At 44.8% G+C, this 19966-nt stretch overlaps 1 long non-coding RNA gene and 1 other non-coding gene across 2 annotated transcripts; both read left to right on the forward strand.

The window, feature by feature from the left end:
* Positions 1–8962: 8962 nt before the first annotated feature.
* LOC134477870 (uncharacterized) lies at positions 8963–18651 on the forward strand. The gene is made up of 5 exons (XR_010050115.1): positions 8963–9068; positions 10850–10934; positions 13721–13808; positions 17333–17380; positions 17831–18651. It is a non-coding gene; the product is annotated as an uncharacterized LOC134477870 (long non-coding RNA).
* On the forward strand, positions 18212–18348 carry LOC111754643 (small nucleolar RNA SNORA2/SNORA34 family). Its single transcript, XR_002789325.1, has one exon. It is a non-coding gene; the product is annotated as a small nucleolar RNA SNORA2/SNORA34 family (small nucleolar RNA).
* Positions 18652–19966: the final 1315 nt, after the last annotated feature.

Consider the following 19966-nt stretch of genomic DNA (forward strand, 5'->3'; position numbering starts at 1 on the left):
GAGCAGATGGCAAAGCCAGGTGTCCGAAAAGGGAAGGTGCCCAGCGGCATACAGATGCAGTTGGGCGCAAGAGCACCCTCCGGAGACCCAGAGGGCCAGACTTTATACATGGAGATTACATCTTATAAATCTAACTGTAAACCAACATCAAGCCTGGCATGGTAACGCACACCCTGTACCCCAGCACTCGGAAGGCTGAGACAGTAGGATCACTGCGAGATCGAGGGCAGCCTGCGCTACAAAGTGAGTTCAAAGCCAGCCTGAACTGCATAGTGAGACCCTGCCTCAAACAAACAAAACAACCAACCAACCTCAAATATCATTAAGAGTGCACACAAATGTATAACTCCAAACATATAAAAGAAATCTGTCCATCACACTCCCCACAGGGCCCAAGACCACTCCAAAGATGGATGGACAAAATAGTAGATCATGGCCCCGAGGCCTTCTGCCTTGGCTCACCTCCCTGATACCAGCCGGATCAGCTGTCCCTAGTTAATTTTTCCAAGAGCAAACACCTTGATTCATTAATCTTTGTATTACTTTCTTAGTCTGCATTGCATTAACTTCTGTTTTAGTCTTTATAATTTCCTCCCTCCTACAAGCTTTGAGCTTGGGGGCTGGGGATTTAGCTCAGTGGCATAAGCGCCTGCCTTGTAAGTAGGCAGTCGTGAGTTCGATCCCCGGTACTGATAAAAAGGAAAAAAAAAAAAGCTTGACTTGCTCTTGCTCTTTTTTTTCTAGAAACTTGAAGTTCAACATTGAGTTTATTAGTTAAAAAAAAAAAAAAGGAAAGAAAAGATTCAAATTCATGCAATTAGGAGTGAAACAGGTGAAATCACAACAAACCCTATGGAAACCCAGAATATCATCAATACCTACTTTGAAAATTTTTATGCTGATAAGATGGAAAATGCAGAAACAGTGCACGGATTCCAAGAAAATTTGAATTACCAAAACTGAATCAAGAAGATATCAAAATTCTAAATAACCCAATATCAGTGAATGAAATTGAAAATCTAGTTAAGAACTTACCAACCAAGAAAATCTTAGAAATATCAGAGCTGAACCAAACCTTGCACAAATAGACTCAGTACATGTCCACAGAGCATTGCATCCCACATTAGAACCCACCTTCTTCTCAGCTGGAGTACTACGTGGAGTAGTCTCCAAAACAGACTCCACACCAGCCCACAGAGCATACTTAAGTAAATGCAAAAGAACTGAAATTACCCTATGCATATTATCTGACCATAGTGCAATGAAATTGGAAATCAATGGCAAAGAAGCTCCCAAAGCTCCATAAACACATGAAAACTAAATACCACTCTCATAAGTAATTACATATGCAATTAGAAAAATTAAACAGTATATAAATTAAATGATAATGCCGATACGGCATAATGGAAGTTATGGGATGCAATGAAAGCAGCTCTAAGAGAGAAATTTATAGCAGGGAATCCACTCCTCAGGAAAACAAAGCACCTGTGCTGTTGTAGCAGAAAATGCACCCCCATCCCCCTGGTCTGTATGCGTCAGGTGTTGTTGTTCAGGTCACAGTTCCCATACCTTTTGTTTCTTAGAAATGGCTGCTCACTGTGATGCATATTTTAAGAACCAATCAAAGTCAAATACTCCACCTCTGTACCTCTCTTTTGCAGACACCATAACATTTTGAGGGACAACTCTCTCCCTGGCAGTGCCCGTATGATGTTAAATAAATCTGCCTCCAATCCTGGGGTCATTTTAGTGTTTCTGCCTGCAGGTGCTATCAGTGTGAGTGCTATCTGGCGTGTAGAATATGGTGTTCTCATGTGAACACTGCCGTAGGTCATAACTGAAGTAAAGATTACTTTTGTGACAGTTTTATTTGTATTTGCAGCATAGTTCACATAGGAATTTATTTCTGTGTTGATTTTTAGATTTAGAAAGCAAACAAATGGCTAATGCTGGAAATGTTGATGTTTATTCCAAACAGCAGTACATATTTAACATTTTGTTTTATTGGTATTTTATTTTTCTGCTAAACGAATATTGTATAATATAATAGAAAGCTCTTGACAAAAGAGGGAGACAAGAGGGGTGACAGGGATGGCCTGCCAAAGAGGAAAGGGAAGTTAAACCCCTGTGCTGTCCTCAGCGTAAGTGGGATTTGTGTACGGAACATGCAGTTGTCATGCATGAAGACTGCCTTAGGTGTGACAATCGAATCAAAAATTACTTCTGTGATACAGTTTTGTTTCTATTTCCATTGCTGTTCATATAGGAATTTATTTCTGCCATTATTTTTTAGATCTTGTAGACAGGTAAACAGCTGATGTTGAAAATGTTGATGCTTATTCTACTTACTCATTGCATATTAGAATTTAATATTTGAGTGATATTTTATTTTCCTGTTAATTACACATTATTTAATATAATAAAACTCTTATAGTTCATCCATAGAAATCCTTTGCAAAAATGAACCTGGGCATTGCACACACCCATAACGCACCTCTTCTAAAAATTTGCCGTGATACCCCAGGCCTACTTTTCATTCCAAGGCCAGCGTCCCATTGGATACCCTGTCCCGGCCTGGCAGGTAGAATAACACATTCACTACCATGCCTTCAGAGTCTGGTGTGAAGGTGAGGTGAGGTGTGAAGCCCAGGACCCTGTTAAGAAAGGCTTGGCACACATACGCCAGCCTCTGCTGCTGCTCCATCCTCTTCAGCCCCAAAGCCTGGCAGGTTTCTTCACCTCCATGAAAGTCGGCTCCCTTTCCTCCGTTTACACTGAAGATGAAATGTTATCCAACAGCGTGCTCCTGGGGCCAGGCACTGTGCTGAACTCACCCTTTAATTATAAACTCGCTATGTCTTCACAGCATAGAGATGTAAAAACCATGAAAGATGAAGACATGACACAGAGAGGTGCAGTTGTTTCTCTGAGTTCAAACAGCCATAGTGAAAGTGCATATGCTTCGGATATGTCTGAAGACATTTTTGGTTGTCACAAAGAAGGACAGGTGGTATGACAACTATTGAGCAGAAGTGACCCAGTAAGTTACATCCTGCAATGCACCGGACAGCCCCCAACTATAATCATCCAGCATTGTGTCAGTCAATGTTCCGTCACTCTAACACACCTGAAATGATCACCTAACACGATAAAAGGGTCACCTGCCTCACAATGTTGGTGGATTCAGGCCATCAGAGGTTGGCTGTGTTTCTTCTGGGCCTGTGGTGGAGTCAGCACATCACAGTAGGAGCTCATGGTAGAGGAAAGCTGCCCACCTCAGGCTGGGCCACAAGATAGAGAAGAAGTAAGTAATGGAGGTCCCATAATCCCCTTTGATGACATGTTCCCAGTGACCTAAAGCCTCCCACTAGGCCCCAACCTGAAGTTCCACCACCTTCCAATATTACTGAGCCTGGACCACAGCCTATCACCACAGAGGAGGGGATCCCAAGTCCAAAAGATTAGCTGTAGGCCGTCCCCATTCCCAAAACTTTGCTCACAGAAATGTTCTTGACAGAGTTGTATTCTGACAGTTTTACAGTTCGTACCTTATCTTCCTGCCCAAATCTCTAAAGGTCATTTAACTTGGACTCTATCATGACCCGGAACAAGTTATTGAGCTTTTATGTGCCTCATTTTTCCCATATGTAATATGGGGCTAAGGTTGTAGCAGAAAACCCACCCCCTTCCCCAATCCAGTATAGTTCAGTTTGTTAGTAGCTCAGGTAACAGTTCCTGTTCCAGTTCTGGCTGCTCCTGTCTCTTAGAAACACCTGGTCACTGTGATGCACACTGGATAAACCAATCCCCAACTGACAAACCATTCTGTCTCTGTACTTCCTGCTTGCTTATCCTATATAAGCCCTAGACAACAGAGATCAGGGCCTGACATCTTGGGAATGAGTCTGATCAGTGCCCATTGATGTAAAATAAATCTGTCTCCAAATTCTGGGTGTCATTTTGATGTTTCTGTTGGCCATTGCAATGTGGATACCATCTTGCTAGGATGTCAGGTATCATGAGTATCTCAGGCAGACAAGCAGCTGTGAGGTCAGTAGGTGTTGATGGTGTCTCCAGACAAACAAGGAAGGAAGTATAAGGGTGGGTGATGCCCAGAGGCTGCATGCAACACTCGTTACTCATAACCTGGCCAGGCGTCCTGCTGATTGGGTTCTGCCCAGACTGTAAGGGGGCTCCAGGCAGACAAGCCCCACTTTGGGTACCAAAGAGGGACCCCAGGAGGTTACACATACCGTGAGCCTCACCCACCACTGCTCTGCATCCCCAACCCCAAGCCGGTCTCTGCTTGCCCAGGAGGCACACAGGGCTGGATCACCATGAGGAGGGCAGCAGGCCTGTGGCAAATTGGAAGCCCCACAGGATCTCCTAGCCTCCTCTGTGGCTTCTTTTAACGGGGATTTGAAACCCCAGGAATTTTTTCCCCACTCCTGTCTTATTTTTTTTAATGTTTTCAATAACACGAAAATTTAAAACTATGGTAATAATTAAAAATTCTACATGTATAAAATTTCAAAATCTGAATACCTTTTCCAAGTAACTGCTATCACAGTTAATCAGTACGTAGATTAAAATGCAATCACCACACAAAATTAAATATAACATAATAACCAATAAAGATGACACAGCAGATACAAAATCCTAACCTAAGATATAGGCACAGTATATTTCTATATATTCTATGATTCAAGAAAATGGATTTTACCAAGATTTTAAATTTATGTCTCAACCAACACTGCAGTATTCTTTCTTCCCAGTCTTTTCCCTACTACCAACACATTCTAATCTACACATGGCCTAAAAATTTAGGTGTTCTAAAACTATAGTTCCTTTCTCAGCTTATTACCTAAGTTATGCAAGGATCCATGGCACATTACACAGATAATTTCATGCGTTATCCATTTCTACTTCCAAGTATCTGTTTCCCACTCATTGCATAATTAGTTCATGCATTAGTTTCTGTGGACAACACAGAATGTAACACACTGGATGCCGAACCTCTTGAATTCCTCCTACTCCATTGCTGAAAAGCTCCAAAATAGAGCCTCACTGTCAACCACTGCTGATGCCACTGTTTCCCCCCGAGGAAGCTTCAAACATACGAAACAAGGTAATTAAAGGTTCATAGAATTCATAGATGGCTGCCAACATCCTAGGTCTAAATTATGTTTTAAAAGTCAACAGAGATAGAGTAGCTGTCCAGAAATCCAGTCTTCTGAAGATGATTAACCAGACAGCCACTTGAATGTTAAGTAGTTTAAGCATCCTTCACTATTTTCACAACTTGCAAGAGCTAAAATCTGAACTTTCTGTGCTTTCGAACTACTGCTCCATACTTCCCTACCGGCAGGGCCTCGGATTAGCCTCTACCGCCCTTGGCCAGAGTCCTGGATCCGGAGGGAGCTGAGGCCTCCACACGGAGAGAAGATGAAACAGAGGTGCTGCCCCGCAGACCTCCAACCTCTATGGTGACACAGTGACACAGTGCCAGTTTGTAGTGTCACTTAGCCCCTAAGTGACCCATAGTTCTTTGATTCTTTAGTAGTATTTTTCAGTACTAGATACTGCACCCATGGCTTCTCAGTCACCCACATCCTGTACTTTATTTTTTATTTTTGACACAAGATCTTGCTAACTTGCCTGAGCTGGGCTCACACTCCTGATCCTTCTGTCTCGGCATCCTGAGCACTGGGATTACAGATGTGCACACCTGACACCCCCCCCCCCACCAGGCCTGCTGCTTATTTGCAATAACCTGCAACTAAGCTACAGCTTTATCCCATGCCCTAGATCTTTCTGCAGACAGATGGAAGGAAACCATGTCAGGGCAGGCTGTGCGCAAAGCGGGGTTTACAGCCATGTGGCCCAGGTGTAGAAACTCCAGGTTTCCTGGATAGATGAGGGATCAGGCCCATGAGACTTCAGACTGTTCATTGTCTCCAATAATGAACAATGGGGCTTTGCAATTGTAGACCCAGTCTTGGGAGAAGACTCCTGGGTACTTCAGAGGAGGGAGTGATCCTGCCTGGGATGGATGCTCAAGGGTGGCACCTGGACAGGTGACCTGATGGAGGAGGAGTTACGGCCTCACTGGTCCTGAGCAGAGTTTCTGACTCTGCCTCAAACCTCCCAGGGCTGAGTGGTTTGGCTGCTGTCCAAAACTCATAGAGCTGAAAAGGGTCAGATCTAGGTTCAAATCCGAGCTTTGTGTTCTTAGACTTTAAAAGGGGTCACAACAGTATTCCCATCCCCTTATAACAAGACATAAATGTGGGTTTGGGTTGTATAAATGCATGGGAAAGGATGGAGAAGGAGAGGGAGGGAGAGAGAGAGAGAGAGAGAGAGAGAGAGAGAGAGAGAGAGAGAAACAGAGACAGAGAGACAGAAAGCAGAGAGATCTGGCAGATGTCCCATCAGGAGTTTTGATGAATAGTTTTCCTTTCACATGACTCCATTGGGAGTATGAAGGAAGAGTAGAAAGAGGGGGACATAGGCAGCAGGAAATATTCTTTAGGATGCAGTGTGGGGTCAGGGAGAACCAGGAAGGAAGCTACACAACTCGAAGTGTGCTGGTGGCAGCCCTACCAACCAAGGAGAACCAGAAAGGAAGTTACCCAGCTCCCTGTGTGCCAGTGGTGGCCATGCTGCCCTGGGAGAACTAGGAAGGAGGCCATGCCCTCCTGCCCCCAAACAACTGGCTGATCCGGAGGAACACAGGCTGAGATGATAACTACTGAAGTAAAGAAACAACCTAACACTTGTATTGTTTGATTGACTTTGCAAGCTCAAAGTCCGTAGTCTAAGCAACTATTTAAAGTTTAATTATGTGCAATATAGTAACTACTGTGGATTGCCTGTTTTATGACCATTTTCATTTTGTTTCATTTTATTGTTCTGTTTTTTTCCCTTAAGATTAAAAAAATAGATGCAATGTGACATCAAACGGTTCCATGTGGGTGACCAGCAGCCACATGAGCTAAGGGGTGCCAGCTAGGGTTTGCCTGTAGCTCACAGAAGGCCAAAAGGAAAACTGGAGAGACACAGAACGTAAGGGACAGTCACTGGCCCACAGCACCCAGAAAGAAGCAGGAGCGCAAGGGAATGGTGGGGCCCATGGCAGGCTGGTGGGTGCTACAGAAGGCTGGAGCATTCTTTTCAATGCTCCCACTGATCATTGCCCATTGCAGATGAGGACCCTCGGGCCTAGGCTTCTGTGGTTCTGAAGTGGAGACTGTGACATTCATGAAACTATATCTGGATAATTAAAATGTTGGCAAATAAGTCAAAACTTCAACAAAATACATATCAGAGCCAGCTGTGGTTTCACACACCTATAATCCCAGCACTCAGAGACTGAGCCTATCCTGAATTACACAGGGAATCAAGCTCAAACTGCACTGCTTTTAGCGTTTGTCTCAAAAAAGAATAGGGATGTGTGTGTGTGTGTGTGTGTGTGTGTGTGTGTGTGTGTGTGTGTGTGATTAGGATAAATGAAACACAGCAGTCATCCCAGTGGAGTCCAGGGGCTGGGCTTGTGTCTGTATTAGCAATCAACTGTTACATGAGAGCAGTAAGAGCTGGGAGCCATGGTGCACACCTGTAATGCCAGCTTCTTGGGAGTCTGAGGCAAGAGGATCACAACTTCAAGGCTGCTTTAGGCAAGTTAGTGAGACCCCCAACTCAAAACAAAAAATAATAAAGAGCTGGGGAGGTAGCTCAATGGTAGAGCATCCCTGGGTGACATCCCACTACCACCAAAAATGAAACAAAACAAAAAGCTGGCATAGGCTTCCTCATATGTAGTCCCCATACGTAGCACCTCACATGGGTCATTTTAGTATCTCTTGGGTTAAGGCACTGTACTCCTCCTGATGACATGAGGGGGTTTCTGAAACTGGGTCGGGCATTAGCACATGGGCCCCAGGCTTGGTTTTCCTCTACACATGAAAACTCTCTGTGCCTTCAGAGAGCTAGAGGTGAAGGTCTTTGTCTCCCATCCCATGCCACAGCCTGTTGGTTCTGAGGCTCTTCCTCAGACATGTGTATGCTTGGTCTTCTCAGCTTTTTGATATATGCAGAAAACTTCATGAGCTACAGCATCAAGTGTACAGGGATCTTATCTGTCTTATCCTTTCCTTTCCATCATCGTGAGGCAGGTATTTGTCACACAGTAGGTGTCCAATGGGCATTGCTAGCTGATGGTGTCAATGATCTTTTTTCCTTCATTTGAGAGCAAGTCTGACAATTGACATCAGAGGGGACTGGCTGACCTGGGCCCTGAGAATGCCAACGTTGTAAGACAGGAGGGGAGCAAAGCATGCATTCTAGCCCTAAAAAAACCCTCAGATAAACACTCAATACTTTGCAAACAGAGCTGTTTGTAGGCTCCTGGAAGGGAAGGCAGTTGACTGAGTGCTGCTGAGGTGCCGTGATCCATGCAGCTCTTAAGGTTCTTGGGGTGAAGGACCATGAGAGGATGAGACAATAAAGATGAGACAAAGCTGGGATAAGGTGGAGCCCTTAAATTTCCAGCTTCAATGGCTCCCAGCACTGAGGTATGGCCTGGAATTCTTCACATGTATCACAACTTTTTGGTTGGCAGGCTTTGCACTCCAAGGAGGTGTTGCTCTCTAGATGGCCCAGTTGTTGTTACTGGTGGTTCTTTTTTATTTTTTATCTGACTTACAAAAACCTTGTTGACTTAAATAGTATATGTAGTTGTTATGGCTTGTGTCTAGATGTCCCTCTCAGGTGGTCGCAGGTGGGGCTTTTCAGAGGGGGCTGGACCTAGGGTGTGTGGTGCTGGGATTAAGTGTAGGACAAAGGTTGTCCACCGAGGTCTGGCATAGTTCTGGGTGAAATGGGAAGGTCTGCCCTGGGTGTGGGTGGCTGTATTGAATGGGCAAGGAGCCTGGGGATGATGAAAGGGAGAGGCAGGCTGATGCTGCTTTGCTGACCTCCTGCCTTCTGCCTGCCGTGAACTGTGATGCCCCTCTGCCATGCCACCTGCCTTGGAGCCAGCCAGCTATGGACTGAAACCTGCACAAACTGTGAGCCACAAGAAACCCTTCCTACTTTAACTATGGGTATCAGGTATTTTGTCTCAGCAAGGGATAAGTAAGCAGGACAACAGTTTTTTACTCTGCCATAAAGAAGGGTAACTTTGACTCATTTATTGGATAATGGATACAGCTTGAAACCACAATGTTAAGTGAAATAAATGATACACAAATTTAAATATTGCACGGTTTTTCTTATATAAGAAATCCAGAGTATAAACAATTTAAAGAGAAAATAAAGGATAGGCAATAGAAAATAGGGAGTAAGAATTTTTGCAAAATGGAAGGAGACCAAAAGATTGAGAGGGGAGGGGTGGGGGTTTTTAAAAGAATTAAGATGTGTTACACACATGTATCAACTCCACATGATAACTGTCATCATTATGTACTTCATATACTAATAAAATTTTTTTAAAAAATCATACAGCCTAGAAAATAAGAAATTGTACATGTCTGAGTTTTTAAATTTTTTTTTTATTTTTTATCGCTGCCAAGGATTGAATTCATGACCACCCACTTGCAAGGCAGGCACTTAGGCCACTGAGCTAAATCCCCAGTCCCACATGTGTGAGTTTTTTAAAAACAAAATTCCAGACTACAGAAATGTTAAAGACTGAAAGGAAATATAATTCACAATTGCATCACCATCTACAATCAGTAATTATTTATATTGTAGCAATGTTTTTGTTTTGCTCAGGTATGTTTCTTTTATGTAGATGAGACTTTCCTGGATGTATGCAATAATCTTAGGTAAATTTTAGTTTCAGTCTACAAAGACAGCTAATTTAGGCAGAAATAGTAGAGGCAGTCAGGCCTAGGCCTTCAGGAGCCTCAGAGCAGAGAATGAAAACAGTACAGCTGTGGCTGGAGGCGCATGTTTTGGAGACCAGGCTTACACTGCACCCCAGGGATAACTGTGATCACCTGGTACGATAAAGCCTACACAGACACCAGTCACTGCAGTGGGTGACCAGGACCCCCAATCCAGCCCTTCCTGAAGGTCTTTGTTCTGTGTACCCTTGGTACATGACCTGCTGCCCCATTGCTCAATATTACTATGTGGCTAGACTTGTAATCTTATTGGCTGATCAAACTTTTGACCCACATTCTTTTCTTAGAACTCATTCTTTGATATTGGAAAACACAAACTCGGTATATCTGACCTCTCTAGCAGGTTGGAAGTTGTATTATTTCCCCTATATCAAAATGATGTTTACCTTTTGTCAAGATATTTACCCATGTCAAATTCGAACTAAGTACTATTTTGTAATTATGTATAAAGTTTTTCTAAGTGAAATTAGAGTAGGTATATATTTTAACATTTAACATCTGGCTGGACAGTGTTTTATTAAGTCACTGAATGTGGTATCCTGGTCTTGTTAATATTGATGCCCGGAAAAAAAAAGCTGAGAAGAAAAAGCCTGGAATTTTCCAGGGATCTAGCTCAGCAGCACAGTGCCTGCCTGGCAACTGCAAGGTCGTGAGTTTGATCCCTGATACGGGGGGGGGGGGGGTGGGGGGGAGAAAAGAAAGAAAGAAAAGAAAAAAAGCCTAGACTTTTTGATTTTTCTCTTCAGGTTTCAATCCCATGCCTTCAGCTCCTTGTCCATGTAGAAACATACCTTTCTTGTGGATGTGGCTGCCCCTAGGACATATGCAGCCTGTGGAGAGTCTGTGGAAGGAAGTCCTTGCACACTGTGGGCACCAAGGGGAGAGCAGAAGCGCTGTTTTGTTTTGGCTTTTTAAATGCTGTATCTCACTATGCTGTCCAGGGTCATCTTCAGCTCCAGGGCTCCAGGGATTCTGCCAACTCATCTGTCCATGCAGCTGGGACTGTAGGTACCATCAAGCACCCAGGTAACTATTTTCACATTTAAAATGATTTTCTATTGATTTTTTTTTTGCAAGCCAGTAACATTGGCTTTTTTTTAATCAGTATTGGGGATTGAACTCATGACTGTGTACTTGCAAGGCAGGGGCTTATGCCACTGAGCTAAATCCCCAGTGTTATACCTCCAAAACAAGGCCCCAAGATGTTATTTAAAAAAACTAGGGCAAGATGTCTTTTTAAAAAAAAGAGTGCTTTTATTTAAGCTGGCACCAGTGGCACAGTGCAGATGGAGTTTGCAAAGCTGTGCACTGGGTTAGAATTTTGACAGATTTTTATAGCCCATTAACCGTCAAAGTGAAGAGTGACCTGACAGAGCAGAAATGGAGAAGGCCTTTGTTCCCCTTTGCTTGGGGTCAGAGACATTTTGCAGTTGGTAGTTAGCCCTTTTTTTCCTTGGTCTGCTAATTCCAGGAACATTTGTTTCTAACAAAGTGAACAAAGGTTGACACAGCATCATTTGTCTCTCACAAAGGGAACAAGTTGATGCAGCAAACAGGTTACTAAGGTGATGACGCATACAGAACAGTATGCGTGACTCATCAGTGGTGCCCCAGGTACATGGTTACTAGGGTGATAAGCATAACACAGAATGACAAAGCTCTTTTTGCTAATACCAATCTTTTTAAATTTGCATTTTAGCTTTATTTTTAGCACAACATTCCCCATGGATTTTTGTCAGTGATCCAAATCACTGGCTCATAATTTTCAAACAGAGGTATCTGTTCATAACCTTGTATCCTTAAAATCATGAGCTTTATAGTTTGAACCTGATCTTTGACATAGTTTACCAATTTTTTTATAATGCAAGGTCCAATTGTTAAACAAGTAAGTAAGATTAACAGGTCTGGAGGCTGCTGTGATTAATGTTGTCAACCATAGAGATGGAGAAAACTATTGCTCAAACCAATTCCGTTCAGCTTGTCTGGCTTGTTCTCGTTCCTGTAGCCACCCTTTAAGGCTGGCCATACTTTGTCGGATAACGCCATAATGATTGGCATACAAGCAACAATTCTCTCCTAAGGCCAGACAGAGGCCTCCTTCCTTTAGGAACAGGAGATCTAGATCCCACTGATTTTGTAAAACCATCTCAGTCAGTGAACTTAAAGAATCGTCTAACTTGGAGACAGAGTCACTAAGGGCTGCTAGATCTTGGTCAATGAGTGCACTTAAGTGTCTATAATTTTGGTCTCCAACTATTGGGCTGGACACTCCTAAACCTACTGACCCTGCCATTCCAATTCCCAGTAATACAGGTATGAGTACGGGATTTCTCTTCAATCAGATCAGACTCTATTAAGTCAAAGCTAGGGAACAAATGACTCCATTATTTCCTGATTACCAATACACTTGGGGAAAGATATGGACTAATATGCAAAGCTCAAGGCGCTGGGTGAACAGGTGATGCTTGGAACACGGAGTTATACCAGAAGTACAGGCAAACCAGGTTCCATTGGGAGCAACAAGGTATTGATTAGCAGGATAGGAAAAATTATGAATCAAGGCTGAAGAGGTAGGATTACACAGCACGGCATAAGGGAAGTGTGCAAGGAGTAGGAGGCAGAGTAAACACAGGTTCCTGGAGTACCCTGTATATTGTCCAGTGTGAGTAGGGGCCTAGCGCCCCACCAACAAGTGGTGTCATCTGCAGAGGAATTTAAAAGTTGACTTACCATAATAGTCACAGGGGTGCCCATATAAAAGGGAGGTCAAGATGGGAGGCATAACCAGCAGTCAGCAGTGAGGTTTGGGCACTAAGATTGAGCAACTGGTAAGCAATGTCCAGAGGCAAGAAGGGGTCTAGGGATGGTGCAGAAATGGCAGAGGGCAAAAAGGTCTCAGGAACAGGAAGTCTAGTGGAGGGGGGCGGAAGATGAGTGACAGGAAGAGATCGAGGTGGGGAGCCTGAGGGCCTATGAGCCTGGTGGGGGCTGTCCGAACAGGCCCAAGAACAAACTGAATGATAAAGGCGCTTCCTGGGTCATATCCAGAGACCCATAACCTAGTACCATAATGTAATCTTGCTTTCCAAACAGGATCTGTTTGGATTTTGGGTCTGAAAGTTGTAAGATTACACTGGTTAAGGGTGCAGGAAGATGGGGTCTCCCGAGTGAGGAAAAGGTAATGATCCCCTTTATTTCCCTGCCAAGGAGATACAGATTCACAACCACAATGTCTACAAAAATATTGTCTCTATGAACTGTGAACACCTACTAGTGTGATCAGAGGCTGGCTGTTGCTTTTGGGGACAAAGATACCAGCCAGTGGACTGTAATTCCTTTTAACTATGTAGGTCCCTCTAAGGCTCCATTAGCAACCAATCATGCAGCATGGCATGTGGACCAAACAACATTCTCTTCTAATTTTTGCTGGGATGTTATTTAATAGGGCACATAAATCTATCTTAGTTATCCCATGGACAGTAGTGTTGTCTACCAATAATTCACCAGTGAAACAGTAATTTTCCAAGTTCTAAACAGTGGGTTATGAGGTATTCCTTGGGGTCTCCATAAGGAAGAACACACATCCCCAAAGGAGTACAAGAAGACACAGGGCAAGGCAGGGCCTCTCACTGCTCATAGCCCCAGACACCGCCCTGGATTTGAGTCGGGTGTGTGTGTGTGCAGAAAATTCTTTGGTAATTTTCACTTTACCAAATGGCAAGGGGTATTTTGAGGTTTGCAACCATTTTTATGTTTGATCTCTTCTTCCTGAGTCCCACTCCATGGTAAAAGTGCACTATGACTCCTCCTAGATGAGCCTCGGTGTGGGGACCTATGGCCAGACTCAAGGCACTTGAGGAAGATGGTGGACTGCCTCCTTCACGCCTACCCTACTGAGTGGTGAGCCCCCCTTCTTTGCTTGGCTTTATGTAAAGCTGCAGATGGTTTGGCTACACACAGTAGGCCTACACCTCATGTTCACAAAGTTTGTGCCCTAATTCTGAGGCCAGAGGTATTCCCTTGGTCATGGGGACATCTGTCATCTTTCTGAGCCCCTGTCTGTTCTGAGGAACCCGGGGTGCTTTGAAGACTCTCCCATGAGCTGTTGGTAGGGCTAAGAGGAGTGAGTCCTGGCAATGTCTGCCCTGGGCCTGGCACTACCCCCTGGGTTGTTCTGGGCTGGGGACTTCTCCAGGGGGACTTTTTCTTCCCAGGAAGGAGCTCTCAGCCTCCCCGAGTAGTTTTTCCAGATTCCACCAGGGAGTAGGGGTCTCCATCCTGGATGTAGCCAGAGCAAAAACACTGTTGGTCAATTCAGGGGTCAGGATCAACTGAGTTTTCTAGTTGAAATGGGTTGAATTCATTTACTGTATGAAAATGGGAAGTACCCACTGGGTGCCAGTTCATTTCCAGGTCCTTGGTATAATTCAGTGCAAAATACTGGAAAATCCTGTCCTTCTTGCCTACCTCTCCACCCCCATGCAGCCAGGCCATAAGACATCACCGAACATGAGACGCTCTTGTCACCTCCCCTAGGTATGGCTGCACCCTCCTCGACTGCAGTGAGGATGATTTCTCAGCAGCAACTGAAAATGTGTGTGGGTCAAGAGGGAGTTTCCTGTTTTCAAAGTAGGGACTCTAGAGATTCCTTTCCTGTCCTCATTGCAGTCTGAGAAGTTTCTATCTGTAATCCCATGGAAAACTTACTGAGATTCTAACAAGTTAATTCTACTCTACCACTTCCAGTGCAACTCACAATAGGATTAAAGACACTAAGACATATTTATGGTTGTGGGGGGCCAAGGGATCCTGAGTCTAGCCCAGATGAAGGCTCACTGGAACAAAGGCCTCGGCCCAGGGCCTAACCTGGATTTTACTAATTCATGAAGAAGGGAGTGGCTAAGGATGAGTGCCTGGGAGAATGGCAGGGATCACGTGAGTACTGTGAGCTGGGCTGGCTAGGTGGCCAGAAGGCACCTCTGCAACATGCAGAGAAGGTATTCAGGAAGACCAATTTGCGTAACACAGCTGAGGTAGCATTTAATGTTTAGGAGGTGGTGTTTCAGTTCTGATGTGCAAAACTTTTCTGTCCTGGGAAGTCACAGCCTTTTATGTTGAGGCTTGAACCTAGTCAACAGCTGTGCAGTGGTGGCTCTACCATCTTGCCCAGCTCAACCGTGTTTAGAGAGACACCGGGGTGGGAGACAGCACTGTTGCCTAGCCTCAAAGATTATGCATCAGCACCTCAGCGAGCCCTATTTACATGGCTTAGAGCCAAATGAAGGGAAAAGGCAATAGCTTAGCCATCTCTGTATACAACAGTACATGGAGATTGGGCTAGGGTTAGCCAAAGTGGAGGTACCTGCTCTGTATTCAAGGAGAGTTGTCCAGGTGGTCCTCTACAGCGACAAGGCAGATTGCTTGGAAAGGCTGGGAAAACCCCAGGTCTGGTTGTGATTCCTGCTACAGGGCCAAAGTCCCAAGCTTGGTCTATGGGAGAAGAAAGTCAGATTGGCTGGCCAGGTCTGTGCAATACAGAAAGTGAGGTGGCAAGACTAGCTTGGGAAATAAGTTCGCTCTACAGAACCAATTTTTCCTTTATCTCTTCACCCTTCAGATAAACTTTTGGCACTGTTCTTGGCTGTGTCACCCAATTCTTTGAGCCATTATTTGGTGAGCCATTTCTAACTGAACTACTGGACGCACTAAGATGGGGCTCTGAGCTAGGGTCTCCTTGCTGCCGCATGCTCGGCGGGTGCCCAGGGCACAGGGGTGACTATGTGCTTAGGAGAAGCTGCGTGGGAAGGTAAGAGCCATCCAGGTCCACAGAGATCGAGAGGGAGTCGAGTGGTATATGTCTTAGACTGTGGATACCAGGCAGGAGCACCAAGCCTCCAGTGGGCAGGAGGCCTGGGGCCAGAGAGCAATGTGTAGGGCTTCCCTGAAGGAAGAGGGCCCCACAGTAGATTCCCGGCCCTACTGCCCTTAGGTTTCTCTGCAGTCTGTGTCTGCCCAGTCGACCTGCTGCTCCCTGGACAGGTGACAGGGCACAGACTGGGCTGGCCCAACTTCCACATAGGCAAGAGATCCACCGGCAGCCCAGTCCTCACAGGGGTGGCAGGGGAGGCCACACTGCAGGTTGGTTAGGTCCCTGACTCTGCTGATCTTTCCCTGCCTCCAGCACCATGTCCATCATCCTGGGCACCTGGATGGAACAGTGCTGGCACAACTTCTGGGAACCTCCTGATGTTCCCATCCTCCAGCGGTTGCTGGCTTGTGTGTAGCTGGACGTGTCTGGCTCAGACCTGGAGCACCACACTGACTTTCTCAGGACACAGAAGCTGGCAAGGCTGAGCCTGAGGGTGAAGGGTGCTGGGCTGGGTACAGCAGGGCACAGGACGAGGGCTGTGTGCTGGGGATACCTGGGAGGATGCTCTGGGGCTGGCACGGGGCCAGAAGCAAGGATGAGCCTGAGTCCTTGGGCACTGTCCTACAGGCCAGGCAGACGTCCTGTGCTAGGGTCAGCAGTGTGGCTTATTCAGCAGCCGGTTACAGTCAGGAACAGGCAGTTGGGGTGGGTGCAACACAAGTTCCAACAGTTTCAGTTTAGGAAGTGGCAGCTGAAATAGTCCCTCAGAACATTAGAGATCAGAGACTCAGGTGCTTTCCTGGAGCACACAACAGATGCTGAAGTAGGATGCTGTCTTATTTTCTCATGCCAGGACATAATACCTGACATATACAACATAAAGGAGGCTCATACCCTGCAGAGGTTTCAGTTCAGAGTCAGCTGGCTCCAAGGGCAGTATGGCAGAGGAGAATCTGTTCATGGCATGGCAGCAGAAGCAGAGAGAGAACAGAGGAGGGACAGAGATGGAGCTTTGCAGCCCACACTCCAGTGACCTACCTCCTCCTGTGGGGAGCTTCGCCTCCTGATACCACATATTACCATAAACTCCTCAGTGGGCCAATCCTTGGAGTCCCTCCCACCATGTGAGAAGGCAGGCCTAGTATGTGTGGCTCTCAGAGTTGACTGGGTCTGAAATGCTGGCAATAAGTACTGTACACTTGCCCAGGTGCCTACCTACGATCAGAGATCTGATGGCTTTCCTCATCTACCAATATGAGCAAGAACATGCCCCACGCTGGGCCACTGCCACAGCGTGGGGCGAACAGATACACGGGCTTCTAGAACAGGCAGGAGCCCTCACAAACTACAGGCCACAAAGTGAGGTGGAGAAATGGGACTTGCTGGACTCCAAAACTGTGGATCTTAAAAAAAAAAAACACTCATTCAAAAATACAGATTTTGGGGAACTCATTTTTTTTGTTTGCTTTTCTCTTTCTTCTTTACTGCTTTTTTTAGGTGTTGGTGGTTTTTTCTTTCAGTTTAATTCTTTTTGTTCTTTTCTGTTACTGCCAAGATCGGAGCAGCCAGCAGGGTCCTGAGAGGAGATGACAGGAGATTTAAGGTAAGACTAGACACATACTAAAAGGAAAGCCAGACTGGGTGGGACTGATCTTGGTCAGGGGAGAGGCAGTGGACCAACCAGCATGCTCTGCCTCTTTATTCATGCACTGTAAAAGGGGGGAAGTGTGCAACAGAGTCAAAAGTATAAAGTCTCAGTGTTTTGCTGAGATGCTGAAAGCGAAACGTTCTCAGAGCCATCCATGCTGCAGGTAACAGGCAAGAACACCATGGCCATACACCTGCTGACTGGCCCTGCTCTAGTCCCAGCAACGAGCACTGTGTTTCCAGGGCTGGCCTGGCCCTAGCCCTGAATGTGTGGTCAATCTCCAGCTCAGCCACTCCCCACAGTTCCCTTTATCTAATTCTATTCATTTCCTTTTACTCAACAGGATCTTTCATTTCACTTTTTCTTTTTCTTTCTTTCTTTCTTTTTTTTTTTTTTGTTTTACAGGAAAGTTAAAAGATCATACTGTTTTAACTCAGGGTTTCCCTTCAGGAAGGACCACACCAGCCCTCAGGTATTGCAAACATTTATTCTTCTGTCCTAGGAAATTGCTCTGTGGTGACAAACATGGGTCATCTTCCAGGTCATAGGTGGTGGCTTTGTCTCAGCACTTCTGATGCTGCATTTCTGAGTGGCTAGAATATCTCGTCTTCTGTCATCACTGATAAAATTTTTACTCTTCTAGTTCACCCACCCCAGCCTGCCTCACGAGGTCTGCGATGCTTTTCTACAGATGATCAATGCAACTACTCATCATCAATTCTTGCAATGATCTGGTCAGATATAGTTTGAAATGTATCCTGCATCTGCTGCAAGAGGGTCTGCACTCTGGCCCTGAATCAAGGCTGGCAGCTTTCTGACGCTGTTGGTTTCAAGCAGGAGCCTAAAGAGATGTCTTTCTATGGTCTGTTGGCCATTTCAGAACTTGGGCAGTGAAATGGTCAATTCACTAGAAAGAAACAGCTTGAAGCACCCCCCCCCCCACAACCCAGGGTGAGCGGCTGTGAGCGTGGCAGAATGTGGCAGCCCAGGACAGGAGCCACCAGACCTAGAGCACCAGGAAACCAGGCAACTCCTCCCCACCTGTTTGTTTTGTCGAACTTCATTATACATGAAAGCATGGACAGCTATTTTGAAGAGAACAAGAGACTCTACTGACAGCCGTTAGTGACTTCCCTATTGTCTGGTTTTGAAGATGTAAAATGCCTTCCTCATTCTGTTCGGATCAGTTTTAGACTATGTTGTTTTGTATGAATTCTCTGTATGTGAAGACATGGACAACTATTTGGAAGAAAACAAGAGACAATATGATAAGATAGTGAAGATCTCAGGTCGTCTAGCTTTGAAATTTATATCTCTTACATTGCTTTCTTATGTCCTGTTTTATTGTGTTTAATTTTACTCCTTTAAAATAAAAATTAAAACTAAAAAAAGAGGGTCTGCACCACTGAGGTGAGGTCCTGCATGGTCATGGGTCGGTCTGGGCCATCTCCCCAGTTCCCAGCTTGGAGGTGATGTCGCTGACAGTCCTTATCCATTGCTTAATTTGTCAAAGTTTTCTTCCTTCATTTTCCCATTCACTTCTTCCTCTGTCTTTACTAGTATAACCATTAAGCTTTCTTAATTTTTTCTTCTTTTTTTTTTTTGGTATCAGGAATTGGACTCATAACCTTGCCAGGCAGGCACTTAGGTCACGGAGTTAAATCCCCAGCCCTAAGCTTTCTTACTCTTTATATAATTAACTTTATGCTATTACTATCGAATTCTTTTCAACTGTTAGTGGAGGTATAGTTGTTGCAGATAGTAGGTATTTTCTGGGTGTCCATATTTTGGTTTGTGTTGGTGTTTATACTACAATTATAGATCTGTTTTCTGTGCTTAAGTGTAGTACGTTATTATTTCTTATGTCAATACTCAGTTTGTCTTCAACACTATCACTGTTACTGATCTAGTTGCTATTAGTTGGTTTATTCTGTAGGCCACCATCCAGATTTGCCTTTGTGTCATTAACAATACTGTGGCTCACCCCTAAAGAAGTAAGTGCTGGGCAGTTACACTACATCTTTCCTTCCCTAATTAACAGAGGGGGTCAGATCTTGGGACAGAGGCAAAGGCCTACAGTCAGTCACACAAGAGTGGGTCACTGAGAAGCAGACAGCAGCTAAAGAGCTCGCCATACCAGCAACAAAAGCCTTCTACTCTAGGAGCTTAAAAGCACCCCCCACCCCAAACACATCCCAAATCCAAAACACAACAAAACACAAAAACAGAAACATGCAATAATAAGGCAACAAAGTGTTTCCCAAAATGCCCCAGTCTCCCAAAGTTAAGCACTAGGGAACTGAAGGAGAGGAAATCAAAGCCACACAGCTGAATTACTCAAAATGATGAAAGAGGAGATTAAAATTCAGATCAGTAATATGTTTAGTGAGCTCAAAGAGGATATAACTGAACAGATAATGGATTTAATAAACCAATTGATAAGTGAGTTTATAAAAGACACTAATAAAGCAACTTGATGAGCTAAGCAGAACAGTACAATTACATGAGTGAACAGCACTGCAAAGAATCAATTCATGACAA

Source organism: Cavia porcellus, unplaced genomic scaffold (genome assembly GCF_034190915.1).
Source record: "Cavia porcellus strain 051 isolate PalLab524CR breed Dunkin Hartley unplaced genomic scaffold, mCavPor4.1 scaffold_10, whole genome shotgun sequence".
In the NCBI taxonomy this organism is placed as follows: Eukaryota; Metazoa; Chordata; class Mammalia; order Rodentia; family Caviidae; genus Cavia; species Cavia porcellus.